Below are 18156 nucleotides of genomic sequence, written 5' to 3'. Positions count from 1 at the left end.
CCATTGGAGAAGTTAGAGAAGGGATTCAAGGAGATGAAGTGTTTGCAACCTCATAAGAACAACAACACCAACCAACCACAGCTCCCAGGGACTAAACCACCATCCATAGAGTAAACAGGGCAGACCCATGGCTTCAGCTGCATATATAGCAGAGGATGGCCTTGTTGGGCACCAATGGGAGGAGAAGCCTTTGGTCCTGTGAAGGCTGGATCCCCTAGTATAGGGAAATGTCAGGGCAGGGAGGCAGGAGTGTTTGGGTGGTTGTGTAGGGAAACACTGATGGAAGCAGTGGGATGGCAGTTTGAACAGGGGGCTTATAGATGGGAAACTGGGAAAGGGGATAACATTTAAATATAAATAAAATGATCCAAAAAAGTAAAACGAAATGATAGTTTAATGTTGTTTACCTTTTGCTACAGTAAATAAAAAATTATTTTGATAGTACTCAACCAGTTGCACACTATTCATTTGCTGCCTTAAACATTGCTATTCATCAGTGAAATGAGTCTATTATATATTTCCAAATCAAGGTAGAATCTAATTGTGATATCTGTCAATTAAGCATTCCATTTTGAGTACTATACATTATAATTTCTGGACTTTAGAATTTGCTTTACTAGCAGAATACCTTATTTAGTAAAACATTCTCAAATAAGACTTTAATACTTAAAATGTTTGTATATTAGAAAGCAAACTAAATCTAGAACTATATTCAAATTCAACAGAATCACTCTATAAACAGCATGGGGTGCAATTTATCATCATCAAGTTCCTATAACACTGTATAATAGACCTAAAATTAAAATTTACAGCAGAAAATTTATGATAATACTGGCTTACAAATAGGTAAATTAAATCAAGTCACCACAGATTTTGGAATAAATATATATTCCATGTAAAAATTGCTTAGATTAACTGCTATTTCTGTATTGTTTAAGTTCCATTTTCTGCTCATATTTTGTTGTCTGAATTTTGAGTCTCTTTAGAAATAATTTTTAGATTGATATATTCATGAAATGATTTATTATTAGTATTTTCTTTAAGATATATATGTGTATATATATATGTTTCTTTGTGTGTTATATAAGGTTGTAAATAACACAAATTACATTTTTAAGTAATTTAAGAATATGTAGTATAAATAATTACATAAATAGAATTTTATATATGTGACAACCCTTGCTTTGACAGCCCTTATTTGGAAATTCCATTCCTGAACATTTTGAATGAATACATAAATAAAATATTTATGAGACCATTTTAATTATGGAATTGGTTTAAAAATAACACAAGATTTTATGTATTTACAGGGATGCAAAGTCATGCATAGTTCTAAAATAATTTTTATCAAATGCCATAAAATATTATTTTTAAGGTAAATAATATTTTAATTACTCAATCATATTTTGAAGATTTTTGTTGTATATAAGACAATACATGTATTTCACAGCTTTCTGAACAATCTAACTTTGTATTTTACCTACTTTTAATAATGATATTAACATTAATACTGCAAAACTTTGTAGAAAAAGTGATACAAGGATCAACTGCATTAAAAGAAAATCCTAACATTTATAAGAATGTGGTCTGATCAGAAAAATATAGTTCCCTTAAATAATTCAGACAACAGACAAATGCTGAATGATCTATCAGATATGAAGAATTAATACACAATAAGCTAATGACAGAAAAATGCCAGGCTTGTTAGGATACTCTTTAGGAAATACAAAATGAATAGTCTTTGTTATGAATACAAAGTACCTTTTGAACAGGAGAAATAGATACAGTAGATTTATTATATGCCTTATTAACTATATTGAATTTATCGCCCAATTTATTGTAAAGAGGATGCACTTTTTTTGCTTGAACATTTTTAATTATTTTTATTTAAATTTCAAATGTTCCCCTTCCCATCCCCCCACCACAAACCCTGCACCCCAACCCCACTTCCTTTCCCCCAAAAAAGGGTTCTCCCCTAACTACATTACCCCACTATTATCCCCCTCTCCTGAAGCATCAATCTTCCATAGCACCAAGCACAGTCCCTCCCTCCCACTGATGCTAGTCCTCTGCTACCTCTGTAGCTGGGGTTGGTGGTGCTGCACGGACCTGCTTATAGTAAGCCTTTTGGTAGGTTTCTGGGAGATCTGAGTGGTCCAGCGAGTTGATACTGTTGTTCTTTCTAGGGGGTGCAATCAGTTCCTTCAGTCCTCCCCGTAACTTTCTTTAGAGGTCCTTGGTTGGCTGTAAGTATCTACATCAGTCTTAGGTGATGGCAAACCCATAAACATACCAGGCTCTGGTCTGCAAGTATTCCTTGGCAGCGGCAATAGTGTCAAAATTTGATGTCTGCACATGGGATAGATCACAAGGTGTGACGATCTCTGGATGACCATTCCTTCAGTATCCACTGCATTTTTTTGTCCCTCCATTTCTTTTAAACAGAAACAATTCTGGATTAAAATTTTTGAGATGAATGAGTGGCCCCATTCCTGTAGGTGGTCTCTTTATGTTATATATTACCATTGTTGGAAATTCTGGCTAATGTCATCCCTATTGTGTCCTGGGAGCTTCTCTCATCCCTGATGTCTGGGATTTTCTAGTAGTTCACCTCAATCTCCACCCCACACTGCTATGAATTTCTATTAATTCTCCTGGCTCTCTGCCTTCTTTCCTGTTCCCCCCATCATACCTGGTTTTGCCCCCCCTTTTCCTTCCACATCCCCTCTCTCCTACAGTGGCCTTCCTCCCTCTGCTTCCTGTGATTATTTTCTTTCACCTTCTAAGTAGGATTGACTTATCCATACTTGGGCCTTCCTTCTTGATGAGCTTCATATGGTCTGTAAGTTGTAGCATTCCTATTTTGAGCCTATTGGCCAATATCCACTATGGATGAGTACATACCATGCATGTTCTTTTGGGTCTGGGTAACTTCATTTAGTGTGATATTTTGTAGTTCTATCCATTTGCCTCCAAAATTAATGATTTCTTAGATTTCAGTAGCTGAATAATATTCTATTGTATAAATGTACTATATTTTCTGTATCCATTCCTCTGCTGAGGGACATCTGTTTTTGTTTTCTCCAGCTCTGGCTATTATAAATAAGGCTTTTATGAACTTAGTGGAGTATGTGTCCTTGTGATATGGTGAGCATCTTTTCGGTATAGGCCCAGGAGTGGTATAGCTGACTTTTCAGATAGAACTATTACTAATTTTCTAGGAATTGCCAGATTGATTGACAAAATAGTTGCATCAGCTTAGAATCTCACTATCAATGGAAGATACATATTTTAAATGTGGACAAGAGATAATAATGGATATTTATCTTGGGTAAATCACTTTACAGTATATACAAAAACTACCAACTCATGCTATGTATTTTACATGCACACATCATTTTATTAAAAATAATTGATTAAATAAAATACTTTATTGATAAGTAAGTCTTGGGTTCAGCTAACATATTGATAGGTTTTATTTTCTCTCTTAATAAACATTTACAACCGTATCAAAACTTCTATAACTTTAACAATGAAGATACTCACATAGCAGAAGAAATGAACCAAATATTTATGCCTTCTAAGAAGCTTGGAATTTGAAGCATGTGGGAAAGATAATAAGTGGAATGGATATCATGAAACTAGAACCTTGAAGAATGGGGTTAAAAACCTCATAAATTGCTCCTTCCCCCCGTGAGTTCCATTCTTTCTTCTAGCAGATAAGTCTCCTTATGGAAGAGGGTGTTAGGCACTTGATAAGAGCTTGACCTGAAATCTTGGTATCAGAATGGTGAGGGAAAAATGTTTATATTTTGATGTAGTTGAGCTGCCTATCCTGAGTGGGTCCTTTAGTATGTTACCTGAATCATCATTGTTCCTCTATTGTCTGGAAGTATTCCAGGTGATGAAAGACAATTTGTTTAAAATACAGTGTCTTTTTGTTGTTTTCCAATTATTGTATACATGAGATCTGTCCTGGAGTGTTGTTTATAAAATTATTGACTTGAAAGAAAGGCAATTTTTTCCTTTGCTACACAGTATGTATTGCAGTGAGTTCTTTGGTGAGGAGTGGAACTTTGTATCCAATTTTCATATATAGTGCTGTAATTTTGTCTCATTTTACACTATGTACATATTGTGCATAGTGTCAAAATCTCTGTTAATTCATGTATGTATTAGTTCTGTTGTTTATTTACTACAGTGTCTCCTTAGAGTTATCCATCATTCCTGGTTCTTTCAACCATTTGGCTTATCTTCTGCATGGATTCAAGATCCTTGTGTGGAGGAACTAGATGAAGGTGTTCCATTGAAGACTGAATGCTTTAAAGTTTTTTGCTCTCTTTATATTGTCCATTTGTAGATCTCAGTGTTGATTTTTTTACACTATCAATCAATTGCCAAGGTTATTAATTATTTTCAAAACCCAATGGCAAAGACTTATTTCTAAAGACACCACTTGGGTCTTTAAAAATGATGAAATCAATCTGGTTCCTGATAAGAAACTTCATTTCTTTTGGCTAATGTTCATAACGCTGAAAATTACTCTGCCTACTAACAGAGGAGAAGAAACTTTACACATAACACCCAGCTCTATGTAATAGATTTCTATATCTAGATTATTTGACAGTTATTAGCAATTTCTTCTATATAGCCAGCATCTATAAAGTTGAGAATTACTGTATTCTAGGAGACAGTAATTGGAATCTGAATTTTCCCAATAATTGTTACTTTTTCAGATATAAAACTAATGTATACTTAATAACATGTATGCAAAAGTATACTATAATAAGTGATTCCATATTGGAGAATGTAGGCTTAAGTGTGGATGCTTGGCCTGCTCCTAGACCAGTAATGGACAACAAGACTCAGAGCAGACCTGGGCCCACAACTCCCAGAGAAGAAGAAAAAGAAGAAAAGGAGGGTGGTTGCAAATGTGTCCCAACCAGAAACTCAATACTCAGTCTTAAACAGTAATGATTATTTTATAGATGTTTCTCCTCCAAGGGTCACATCCCCTTCTAACTGCTGAGATGCAAGTCCGTGAGATGGCACTGAGCAAGAGAAAGAAGAAAAACAAATTATGTAGAACACACTTGTAGGAGTACCTGGGGACTGGACCTACGTGGACAAGACAGATAAAGTCACCTAGCCCTAGAAGGCAGGTCCTTGAGCAGTCAGCAGAAGGCCTCACAGAGAGAAGAAAAAGAAGAGGCAGAAGTTCTCACAAGGCTGCCTCACAAGGCTCAAGGATGAAGACCTACCCAGACGGCAAGCATGCCAAGGAGGTAAGCAAAGCTGGTAGGAAGTCCAAAAAGCACAGGAAGGACAAGAAGCTTCCCGACATGGAAACTTTTCCTCCTCAGGACTAGGATCCATGAGGCTGCGGGTGCTCTGTGCTCATACTTAGAAAGGCCAGAGGCTGAGGCATAGGCGGCTTTGGGGCACAAAAGGAAGCAGGGGAGCCCCAGAGATCACAGCATGAAGAAGAAGTAGAGGAGGAGGAGGAGGAGGAAGAAGAAGAAGAAGAAGAAGAAGAAGAAGAAGAAGAAGAAGAAGAAGAAGAAGAAGAAGAAGAGGAGGAGGAGGAGGAGGAGGAGGAGGAGGAGGAGGAGGAGGGGGAGGAGGAGGAGGAGGAGGAGGGGGAGGGGGAGGGGGAGGAGGAGGAGGAGGAGGAGGAGGAGGACGACTCACCAGGAGGGAGACAGGAGACATCTTCCTGGTCAACTCCAGGATCTCCATGGAGAACAGGTTGAAGAAAGGGAGTAAGAAGTAAGTCAGAAGAGAGACATTGGGGTTCATCTGGGTAGACAGTTTGAAGACCCTGGGAGGAAGAAAGTAAAATCCAAGAAAAAGATGGAGCAGCCAGTTGGTGAAGGGCTGGCTGGGAAAATGAAGAAAAAGAAGAGGAGAAAAGAGAAAAGTAAAGGAAGACCCCTGGCTGGAGGAAAACATTGAGTCAGACACAGACTTGGAGGTGGTACTGGGGAAAAAGGCACTATGGATGAGACCTGCATAGATCAGGTGAGATGGAAGGCCTTACAACAAGAGATCGATTGTGAGTCTGGCAAGACAGAGGCTTCAGAACCCAAAGAGTAGATGGAAACCCAGTTTAGCCAGTGGTAAAGTGCCAGCTTTGAAAATGAAGCACAGAAGCTAAAATTCCTGAAACTTATTGGTGACTTTAAGAATCTGTCCCCATCATTCAACTGTCTTCCCAGCATGACTATCACTTCCAACATGGCCCTGGACAAGAAGTCTTCAGACATGCTCCAGCAGTCTGCAGCAGGACTATGACCAGACCATGGGCTGGAAGTACAGCCATGGGGCTGGCCTGGGCCTTACCTCTGAGGCCTGGAAAGTCCTCTAAAATGATCAGAATGCCTCCGAGGCTATCAAGTAGCAAGATTAAATTTTATTGTCCTGTTCTTCAAGCTGCATTTCTTGATCAGTTTTGCAGTTGGCTTGAAATATTCACCTATAATTATTGAGGACCAGTATGAATTGCTAAAGCCTATTTTCTGTTAAACATTCCATCTCCTTGGGTGACAGTGTTTTAATAGTAGCTAGCAGTTGTTGAGAGTAGCTAGCAGTTGTTGACACGTGAAAGTTCCTGACTAAAGTGTTTTCCTTGCATTGATATACTTAAACCTAGTTATCGAATAAGTCCTATTCTCAGCTCTATCAAGTTCAGGTATAAAGTAATAAAACAGCCTGGGAATATGCCCAAAAGATGCTCCAACATACAACAAAGACACATGCTCCACTATGTTCATAGCAGCCTTATTTATAAGAGCCAGAAGCTGAAATGAACCCAGATGCCCTTCAACAGAGGAATGGATACAGAAAATGTGGTACATCTACACAATGGAATATTACTCAGCTATCAAAAACAATGACTTCATGAAATTCATAGGTAAATGGAATGAACTAGAAAATATCATCTTGAGTGAGGTAACCCAATCACAGAAAAACACACTTGTTATGCATTCATTGATAAGTGAATATTAGCCTAAAAGCTCGAATTATCCAAGATGCAATCCACAGACTACAGGAAGCGCAAGAAGAAGGATGACCAAAAATGCGGATGCTGCCACTCCTTCTTAAAAGGGGGGGGGGGAATATCCAAAGGAGGGGATATGGAAGCAAAGTTTAGATCAGAAACTGAAGGAATGACCTTCGCAGTGCTGGAATTAAAGTTATGCATCACTACTCCATGGCTTCAAACCACCACTGGCTATCAAATGAATTTGAAATAAGATCCTTGATAACCTGAGTAGGTTCTTCACAAAATTCCTTAACTGGTAAGTAACAGAAGACTTTGTGTGGAAGAGGCTTGGAAGACACCTCAGCCACTTGGGAAGGAAAAGGCCACGAGCCAAGAACACAGACAGCCTTCAGAAGCCATGGATCATTTCTTTCCACCGAATGCCCACAAAAGAACTTAGTCATGGCAATACCTTGACCTAGCCCAGAGAAACCAGTGAATTGTAACCAACAGCTGGCAGACAGGAAGGCCACAGGAAGTCACTTTGCTTGTAATTTGTTAAAGCAACAAGAACCAGGAAGTCTTGCAACAAGAGGCATCCTGTTTTTCATTTCCTAAAAGTCTCTTCACATGTCCTTCCCAGTGGGAGTCGATGCTGTTTGTGGAGGCAGGATTCTGAGACTGGCCAGTCAGCAGATTAATTCAGGAGCCCTGTGGTGTACGGACCTCTAATGGAAGGCTAAGCAGAGGTTAACACAGAAGCACTGACAATTCTCTAGGTCAATGTAAAGTGCTAATTCTGTTCAACATGGGCAGCCTTGAGGCAAGAGAATGACTTACAAAGGATTATTTGTGAATTTATCAGTTTTTTCTCAAAGAATTAGCACCATAGTGACATAAGATATTTTTTGTGGGAAGTTTTGGGAAATAAAGGCCACTTGGGAGTATCTGAACAGCATCATAGTACATTCTGGGTTCTGGCATGTTTGTTCACAGCAAGAGGAAAGGCATTTTTAATATACCTGGTTTTTGTTTTTGAGACTAGGGCTCATGTATCAGAGACTAGGGGACCTCGAACAGATCTCAATCCTCCTGTATCTACCTCCTAACTACTAGGATTATAGGTCTGTATCATGGCACTGTTTTATATGGGGTCTGTTTTATATGGGGTCTTGTGTCTGCCAGGCAAGCATTCCACTAACTGAGCCATATACTTAGCTTCATCTATTCATTTTTGTTTTGGATTTTAAGAAATTTCATTCAATTCCTTGGGCTGGAGGGTACTGTCTTCAGATTGGCCCCAAATGTATGTATAACAGTAATCCTGGTCTTAAACTAGTAAAGACACACACACACACACACACACACACACACACACACACACACACACACACACGTATTCCATTCTTCTGGAATTAAACATGTTTTAATCTGTGTTTTGTACTATGTATAAAACTCTCATTGAACCAAGAACTATTAGTAAGAAAATAGTCATTTTGGTATTGCAGTGTGACATCATAATTCTATAAGTTACGGTAAAACAAATAGAAAAACTTTTCTACATTGTCTTCTTCACTTCTAACATGAGTGTAGAATATTGCCACTAGACTATTGTATTCCCTTGCAATCCACACTTTATATTCTAACTGCATATAGAGCCAAGCATGCATACATCAATGACTATAGCAATTGCATTGAAAATAATTTTTTTATTAGTCAGCCTTGGTCAAGAAGAACTTGAGTACTAATAGAATATGCATTTGGTACAGAATATAAATTTAAAACTTTATTTGTAAACTGACATCTTTAAGAAGACCTTTAAGAAGATCCAATAAACATGATGTCCACATCAAGCTGTAGCATTGAGACCTGGAGATACAATCATTAAAAGTTCCCCAAGTGACGTCTGTAATGTCTTCCATTACAACCAATGGTATAAAGCCAAAGAAGATTGAGATTTCAAACTTTTAGGGGAATTTTAATCCAACAGCATGGCTTCTCTTTCAAGGGGTCATTTCCATATATCTTCTAAGTAAGTATGATCCAACTGGAATGGAGCCATGTCCTAGATTATAGTATGATCTGGCTGGAATTCAGACATGCTTTTAGTATACATCATTAACTCCTAACCATGAAGGTAAGGTTAGGTTGTAAAAGAAAGCAACCATATTTGAAAGTAACTTATAATTGAGGCACAGGCAAAGTGATAAATCAGAGAAAGATTTGACAGAATGAGTCAGAAATAGAATATAGCCAAATCAGTGAGAACAATACAGGAAAGATTGGTTACTTAAGAGCAGTGAAAGAAAGAAAAAGGTGTGGTGTTGTGAATGTCTGGCAGTTTTACTGAGACAGTTTTACAGAGACAGGTTACAGAGAGAACAGGTGCAAACAGATAAGCCAGAGAATGAGAATAAGTGAGATTAGGTCATATTGCCAGAAACAGTATGTAACCGAGTAGGGCTATTCTAGCAAAAGCTGAGAGAAGTTGAATTAAATCAGTCAGTTTAAATTATTAGATTGGAAGCCAGAGCCTCCAGGTTTAGGCCTAAGGATAGTTAGAACAGAGAAAAAACAAACAAACAAACAAGCAAACAGACAAAGCACTCTGGGCTAAGCCCAGGCTTTGCATTTCTAGAGTTTGTATAAGGATCTCTTCTTATTGCTTCATCTGACAAGTAAAGCCAGATTTATGTAAACTTAATGGATTGGTGATTTATTTGATATTTTGGCTGACTTAACTTTTAAATTATAAAATGATGGACATTATCAACTCCTAAATAACATTTGGAAGGAAAAGAATTTTCTTCACACTATTTTCAAAAGTTTATATTTCTAATGTTTAAAAATATTAAGTAGACTGAACTCAACCAGACCCACAGCTCCCCGCACCCAAATCCCATGGGGTAGAAGTGTAGACAATCCTGAGAACTCAGAGGAGACAATTACTTTCTGCCCACATTCCGGACCCAAGAGGAACCCATCTAGTGCCCTCTTTGCTCCTGGGACACAGGGACTTAGGAGCAGTCAGGAGTCAGAGGCAGGACCCTTCAGGTTTCTGTCTGTGCCTAGAGCTAAAAGACGTTCTCCAGGAATACCTACACACCTGAGAGCAGAGGTAAGACCAACTTATGTGCTCAAAGCGACCCACCTGGTAGCTTCAGGACACACAAAATCTTCTGGGACAGGACATTTCTGTTTTCTGGCTGTTCCTAGAACTGAACTGAACCAGTCCCACAGTTCCCTGCACACAAATCCCTTGTGGGAGAGAGGGGACAATCCTGAGAGCTCAGGGAAGACAACTACTTCTGTTCACATTCTGCTCTCATTCCTGACCCAAGAGGAGCCTACATAGTGGCGTCTGGATACAGGAATATAGGAGCATTCAGCAGCAGGGACCTGCTGGTTCCTGCTTGCATCCAGAACTGAATTACACAAGTCTCACAGCTCCATGCACCCAAAACCTATGGAAGAGAGAGAGCTGAACCCTCAGAAGTGCAGACACTCCTGAGAAATCAGAGGAGACAACTACTTTCTGTCCACATTCCTGACCCAAGAGGAAAAGGCCAAGTGCCTTCTGTACCCTCTGGGCACGGGGACCTAGGAAAAGTCATGGGAGGACACTTCCGGTTTCTCCCTGCTCCCAGAGCCTAAAGTCAGTCAACAGGCGTGAGAGCAGAGGTGAGACCAACTCTTCTGCACCACGCAACCCAGCTAGAGGCTTCAGGTAACACAAATCCAGGAGGAGTTCTCTATTCCTAGATCCGACTGAAAATAATAGGTCTACAGGTGTGCTGACACACAGTCCTACAGGAAGGTCAGAGACAGCAAGACAAGGTAACACCAGAGACAACCTGATGATGAGAGGCAAGCACAGGAAACTAAGCAACAGAAACCAAGATTACGTGTCAACATCAGATCCCAGTTCTCCTATGAGAGCAAATACTGGATATCCAAAACACACTGGAAAAGCAAGATTTTAATTTAAAATCATATCGTATGATAATAGAGTACTGTAAGAAGGACATAACTCCCCTAAAGAAAAACATGACAACACAAGTAAAGTAGAAGCCCTTAAAGAGGAACCAAAAATTCCTTAAAGAATTACAGGAAAACACAACAAAATAGGTGAAGGAATTGAACAAAACCATCCAGGATTTAAAATTGGAAATAGAAACAATAAAGAAAGCACAAAAGGAGACAACCCTGGAGATAGAAAACCTAGGAAAGAGATTGGGATTCATATCACAGGCATCACTAACAGACTACAAGAGATAAAAGAAAGAATGTCCGGGGCAGAGGATACTATAGAAAACATCAAAACAACTGTCAAAGACAATGTAAAACAAAAACAAAACAAAAAAAAACAAAAACAAAACAAAATAAAACAAAACAAAAACAAAAACAAAAACAAAAACAAAAAAAAAAAAAACTCTGAACCCAAAACATCTAGGAAATCCAGTACACAATGAGAAAATCAATCCTAAGGATAATAGGTGTAGAAGAGAGTGAAGACTCCCACCTTAAAGGGCCAGTAAATACCTTCAATAAAGTTATAGAAGAAAACTTCCCTAATGTAAAGAAAGAGACATAAACATACAAGAAGCCTTCAGAATTCCAAATAAATTGGACCAGAAAAGAAATTCTTTTCATCACATAATAGCCCAAACACCAAATGCACAAACAAAGAAAGAATATTAAAAGCAGTAAGGTTAAAAGGTCAAAAAGCCTATAAAGGCAGACTTATCAGATATACACCAGCCAGCTCACCAAAGACTATAAAAGTCAGAAGATTCTGGAAAGATGTCATATAGACCCTAAGAGAACACAAATGTCAGCCTAAGTTACTGTATCCAGCAAAATTCTCAATTAACATAGATGGAGAAACCAAGATATTCCATGACAAAACCAAATTTAATAAATATATTTCTAGAAATCCAGCCCCACAAAGGATAATAGAAGGAAAAGTCTAACACAGGGAAGGAAACTACAGCCTAGAAAAAGCAAGAAAGTAATCTGTTTGCAATGAAACCAAAAGAAGAGAAAAGCACAAACATAATTCCATCTCTATCAACAAAAATAACAGGAAAAAACAATCACCATTCTTTAATATCTTTTAACATCACTGGAATCAATTCCCCAATAAAAAAGATATAGACTAGGAGGATGGGTATATAAATAGGACCCAGAATTTGGCTGCATACAGGAAACACACATCTGAGACAAAGGCAGATACTATCCAAGAATAAAAGGGTAGAAAACCAATTTCCAAGAAAATGGTCTGAGGGAAAAGGCTGGAGTAGTCATTATAATATCAAATAAAATTGTCTCTCAACCAAAAGTTATCAAAAAAGATAAGGAATGACACATCATATTCATCAAAGGAAAAAATCAACCAAGAAGAACTCTCAATCCTAAATATCTATGCTCCAAATACAAGGGCACCTACATTCATAAAAGAAACCTTAATAAAGCTCAAAACACACTTTGCACCTCACACAATAATAATAGGAGTTTTCAACACTCCACTCTCATTAATGGACACATAATGGAAACAGAAATTAAATAGATACATAGAGAAACTAACAGAAGTTAGCAACCAAATGGACTTAACAGATATTTACAGAACATTTCACTCTGAATTATAAGAATATTCTTCTTAGGTATTCTTCTTAGCACCTAGTACGTTTTCCAAAATTGAACATATAATTGGTTACAAAACAGGTCTCAACAGATATAAGAAGATTGAAATGATCCCATGCATCCTATCAGCCACCAAGATCTAAGGCTGGTCCTCAATAATATCAAAAACAACAGAAAGTCCATATATACATGGAAGTTGACCAACGTTCTAATCAATGATAACTTGGTAAAGGAAGAAATAAAGAAACAGATTAAAGACTTTTTCAAATCTAATAAAAATGAAGGCACAACATACCCAAACTTATGGTACACAATGAAAGAGGTGCTGAGAACAAAACTCATAGCTCTGTGTGCCTCTAGAAGAGTGTATACATTAGCAGCTTGAGAGTATATAATAGCTCTAAAACAAAACAAAAAAAAAGGCAAATATACCCAAGAGGAGTAGAAAGCAGGAAACAAGGAAACAATCAAACTCAGAGCTGAAATCAACCAAATATAAACAAAAAAAGGACTGTAGAAAGAATCAACAAAATCAGGAGCTGATTGCTGATTCTTTGACAAAGTCAACAAGATAGATAATCGCTTAGTCAAACTAACCAGCGGGCACACAGAGTGTATCCAAATTAACAAAATCAGAAATGAAAAGGGAGATAAAACAACACAATTTGAGGAAATTAAAAAAATCATCAGCTCCTACTACAAAAATATATATTCAACAAAATTGGAATATCTGGAGGAAATGGACAATTTTCTAGACAAATAACAGGTACCAAAGTTAAATCAGGATCAGAAAAACCATCTTAACAACCCCATAACTCCTAAAGTAATAGAGCAGGTATAAAAAGTCTTCCAACAGAGAAGAGCCCAGGACCAGATGGATTTAATGCAGAATTCTATGAGATCTTCATAGAATACCAATACTGTCCAAAATATTCCACAAAATAGAAACAGAAAGGGCACTACCCAATTTCTTCTATGAAGACACAATTATGCTTATACATGAACCACACAAAGACCCAACAAAGAGAACTTCAGACTAATTTCCGTTATGAATATCGACTCAAAAACAATAAATAAATAAGGGAATAATAGAGGAGTCATAATAGGAATAATAAAGTTCCTGCAAACCAAATCCAAGAGCACATCAAAATGATTATCCAATTTGATCAAGTAGACTTCCTTCACCCACGGAATCAGGGATGGTTCAATATACAAATATCCAACAATGTAATCCACTATGTAAACAAACTCAAAGAAAATAACCACATAATCATTTCATTAGTTGCTGAGAAAGCATTTGACAAAATTCAGCACCCCTTAATGTTAAAAGTCTTGGAAAGATCAGGAATTCAAGGCCCAAACATAACATAGTAAAAGCAATATACAGCAAACCCATAGCCAACATTAAACTAAATGGAGAGAAATTTGAAACAATTTCAGTAAAATCAGGAACTAGACAAGGCTGTTTACTCTCTCTCTACTCAGATAACAAAAGGATGTTAAAGGGATACAAATTGGAAAGGAAATAGTCAAAATATCACCATTTGCAGATGATAAGATGGTATACTCAACTGACCCCAAAAGTTCCACCAAAGAACTAAAAAACAGGACAAACAATTTCAGTAAAGTGGCTGGGTATAAAATTAACTCAAACAAATCAGTAGCCTTCCTCTACTCAAAGTATAGACAGGCAAAGAAAGAAATTAGAGAAATGGCAAGCAAGTGAAAGACCTGTATGACAAAACTTCAAGTCTCTGAAGAAAGAAATTGAAGATCTCAAGAGATGAAAAGATCTCCTATGTTAATGCCTAAGCAGGATTAATATAGTAAAAATGATGGTGTTGCCAAAAGCAAGAAACAGTTTCAATGCAATCTCCATCAAAATTCAACTCAATTCTTCCTAGAGTTAAAAAGGGAAATTTGCAAATACATTTGGAATAGCAAAAAACCCAGGATAGTGAAGACTATTCTCAACAATAAAAGAACTTCTGAGGCAATCACCAACCCTGACCTCAAGCTGTATTACAGAGCAATATTGATAAAAACTGTATGATATTTGTACAGCAACTGACAGGTAGATCAATGGAATAGAATTGAAGATACAGAAATGAACACACACACCTTTGGTCACTTGTTCTTTTACAAAGGAGCTAAAATCATCCAGTGGAGAAAATATAGCATTTTCAACAAGTGATGCTGGTTCAACGAGAGGTCAGCATGTAGAAGAATGCAAATCGATCCATTCTTTTTTTTTCCCCATTTTTATTAAATTGGGTACTTCTTATTTACAGTTTAAATATTATTCCCTTACCCTGTTTCCAGGCCAACATTCCCCTAACCCCTACCGCCTCCCCTTCTATATGGGTGTTGTCCTCCCCATCCTCCCCCATTACTGTCCTCCCCCCAACAATCCCGTTCACTGGGAATCCAGCCTTGGCAGGACCAAGGGCTTCCCCTTCCACTAACTAGGCTATTCATTGCTAACTGTGCAGTTTCAGCCCAGGGTCAGTTCATGTATAGTCTTTGGGTAGTGGTAGAACCATTCCGTAAATCAATCTGGAGGTTCCTCAAAAATTGGACATTGCACTATCTGAGGACCTAGCTACACTTTTTCTGGGCATGTATCCAAAAGATGCTCCAACATACAACAAAGACATAACTTCATAGCAGCCTTATTTATAATAGCCAGAAGCTGGAAAGAACCCAGATTCCCTCCATTAAAGGAAAGAATACAGAAAATATGGTACATCTATATAATGGAGTACTACTCAGCTACCAGAAATAATGACTTCATTAAATTTATATGCAAATGAATTGAACTAGAAAATGTCATCCTGAGTGAGGTAAACCAATCACAGAAAAGCACACATGGTATATACTCAATGATAAGTGGATATTAGCCCAAAAGCTAGAATTACCAAAGATTCAATCCACAGATTCCAGGAAGCTCAAGAAGAAGGAAGACCAAAATGCAGATGCTTCAGTCTTTCTTAAAAGGGGGAACAAAAATATCCATGGGTGCAGATATGGAAACAGAGAATGGAGCAGACTGAAGTAATGGCCATTCAGAGCCTACCCCTCATGAGTATAGAGAGTATATATACATATACATATATTTATATATAATACATATATTATTATATATAATAGATAGATAGATAGATAGATAGATAGATAGATAGATAGATAGATAGATAGATAGATCCACCAAAATTAGATAATATTGACAGAGCTAAGAAGTGCATGCTGACAGGAGCCTGATATAATTGTCTCCTGAGAGGCACAGACAGAGCATGTCAAATATAGAGGTAAATGCTAGCAGCAAACCATTGAACTGAGAACAGAGTCCCCTTTGGAAGAATTAGAGAAAGGATTGCAAGAGCTCAAGGGGCTTGCAAGCCCATAAGAACAACACTGTCTACCAATCAGAGCTCCCAGGGACTAAACCACTATCCAAAGACTATACATGGACCCTTCGCTTTATCTGCATATGTAGCAGAGGATGGCTTTGTTTGGCTCCAATGGATGGAGAAGCCCTTGATTCTGCAAGTCTGGAACCCCCCCAGGGTAGGGGAATGTTGGAAGAGGTGGGCCGAATGGGTGTTGGTTGGGGAGGGGAACACCCTTAGAGAAGAAGTGAGGGGTATTTGATAGGGGGCTTATTTCTGGGAAACCAGGAAAGGGAATAACATTTGAAATGTAAATAAAAAATGTCCAATAAAAATTAAGTATTAAGATTAAGCTCAATAGCATATTCACAGAAGCTTTTGATCTGGATACATTGAAAATCTTCAAGGCTCCAGCAGCATATAAAGCAGAGAATGGCATTGTCTGACATCAATAGGAGGAGAACCTTTGGTTCTGTGAAAGTTTGTTTCCCCAGTGCAGGGGAATGCCAGAGTGTTGAGATGGTAATGGGTGGGTGGGAGTGAGAACATTTTCATAAACAGGGGGAGGAAAGGGGGAATGAGAAAGTGGAAAATGGGATAACATTTGAAATGTAAATATATAAAATATCAAATAAAAAATACAAATTTTGTAGTAGTGTCAGTGCTTTCTTTACTCTTGGTAAATGTCTCTCGGAATACTTAGGTATGCTACAGTGCAAATACCATGTACAGTTTTAGTGTATGGGCAGTGTACTTAAAGGGTTCCAATATAGCCCCCAGATTTAAAACGTGGTATCTTAGAAGAAAACTTCAGGAAGCTGAGATAACAATAAATCTTATGTGATTACACAGTACCTTGTCTTGTCTAAATGCTTTCTATTAGTTGCAATCTATACCTTAATATAAATGCACATATTTACAAGTTTATGTAATACCTATTGCCCTAAATGGATATTTTGATAATGCATATTGTGTGTTGGGGAATATGTGTGGTATCAGAACTACATAATGAAAAAGCTGAATTGTTATATGCTTTAACTAAAACTGCAAGCAGCATTACTAAAAAAGACATGACAACATTTAAACAACAACAGGATCCAGAGGAGGAGGCAAGAGATAATGGTAAAGTTAAAGAAGTTGAGAGTGGACACTGGGCAACAACAGGATCTTGGGAATTTTTATTTTAGAAAAGTTTGTCTAGAGGACTCCAAGATTAATCATTCAAGCTCCCCCTCCCTTTTCCTCTTCTCCCATCTCATCATTCTCCTTCTCTTCATCATCTTTTTCTTCTGCCATTTCTTTTTTGTTCTGTCCTCCTGCTTCCCCCTCCTACGGATCATCCTCATCATCACCTGCACCACTGCTATCATCATCATCACCACCACTGCCGCCATCATCATCATCATCGTTGTTAAACATAATTGCATATATGTTACTTTTGCCTGGGTCTCAAGAGTGTCCAGAAAAGTGTGATAGGCCTTACGGAACTAAGTTTACAGGAATTTATGAGTCATGTACAGTCTGAAATGGATGCTGTTAATAAAACCCCTGTCCTCTGGAAGGACAGTAAGTGCCAGTATTAATTTCACCATCTTTCCAGTCCCAAAGTCAGGATTCATGATTTTAATTAAGGGCTGGCTCCATTATGAACTAGGATGAATCATATTTTAGCATTTTTGAATTCAAGGATTAATAGAAAGATGGATGCCCCAAAAAAGAAAGAGACACACCTAAGTGTGGTATTCTCAATGAAAGTTGTGCTAGTATGTCTGAGCAGTACTCAACATACATTTGTGTGCGTGTTCATGTACATGTGTGCATGTGTATGTGTGTGTATGTATGTGTGTGTGCGTGCGTGTGTGTGTGTGTGTGTGTGTGTGTGTCTTAAGATATATATTAACAGGTTAGTACAAAATATTTTTACTCTTCTGACCTTTTCAGTAATTGAGATTATGGGATGTTATTAGCCATATTTTCATTAAAATACTAGTATGATAAGATAAAACATTGATCAGAAGATGTGGACAAAGTCTTGGAGTTAAGGCATATCTAGTGAGAATTTCTTATGTTGAGAGACATAATCAACTAATGCCCTCTCCTTAAAAATTGCATCTCCAGGATCCCATAAACTGATGAAAA

At 37.8% G+C, this 18156-nt stretch overlaps 1 long non-coding RNA gene and 1 pseudogene across 5 annotated transcripts in view; one reads left to right on the top strand and one right to left on the bottom strand.

Annotated features, from left to right (window-relative positions):
* LOC102552232 (uncharacterized) overlaps positions 1-18156 on the bottom strand; it is a 212956-nt gene that overhangs the window by 142392 nt on the left and 52408 nt on the right. For 2 of the 5 annotated variants that reach the window (XR_010064136.1, XR_010064134.1), the window contains exon 2: positions 2294-2434. The exons of 2 other annotated variants lie outside the window; for them this stretch is intronic. This is a non-coding gene — a long non-coding RNA (uncharacterized LOC102552232). Of the gene's footprint in view, positions 1-2293; positions 2642-18156 lie in introns of those variants that run through there. One more of the 5 variants, XR_010064137.1, reaches the window with a different exon arrangement.
* On the top strand, positions 4768-6409 carry Knop1-ps1 (lysine-rich nucleolar protein 1, pseudogene 1; annotated as a pseudogene).

The sequence above is a fragment of the Rattus norvegicus genome, chromosome 2 (assembly GCF_036323735.1).
Source record: "Rattus norvegicus strain BN/NHsdMcwi chromosome 2, GRCr8, whole genome shotgun sequence".
Taxonomy (NCBI): domain Eukaryota; kingdom Metazoa; phylum Chordata; class Mammalia; order Rodentia; family Muridae; genus Rattus; species Rattus norvegicus.
Note: the sequence above shows the minus strand (reverse complement) of the source record. Positions and strands in the feature narration are given on the sequence as shown.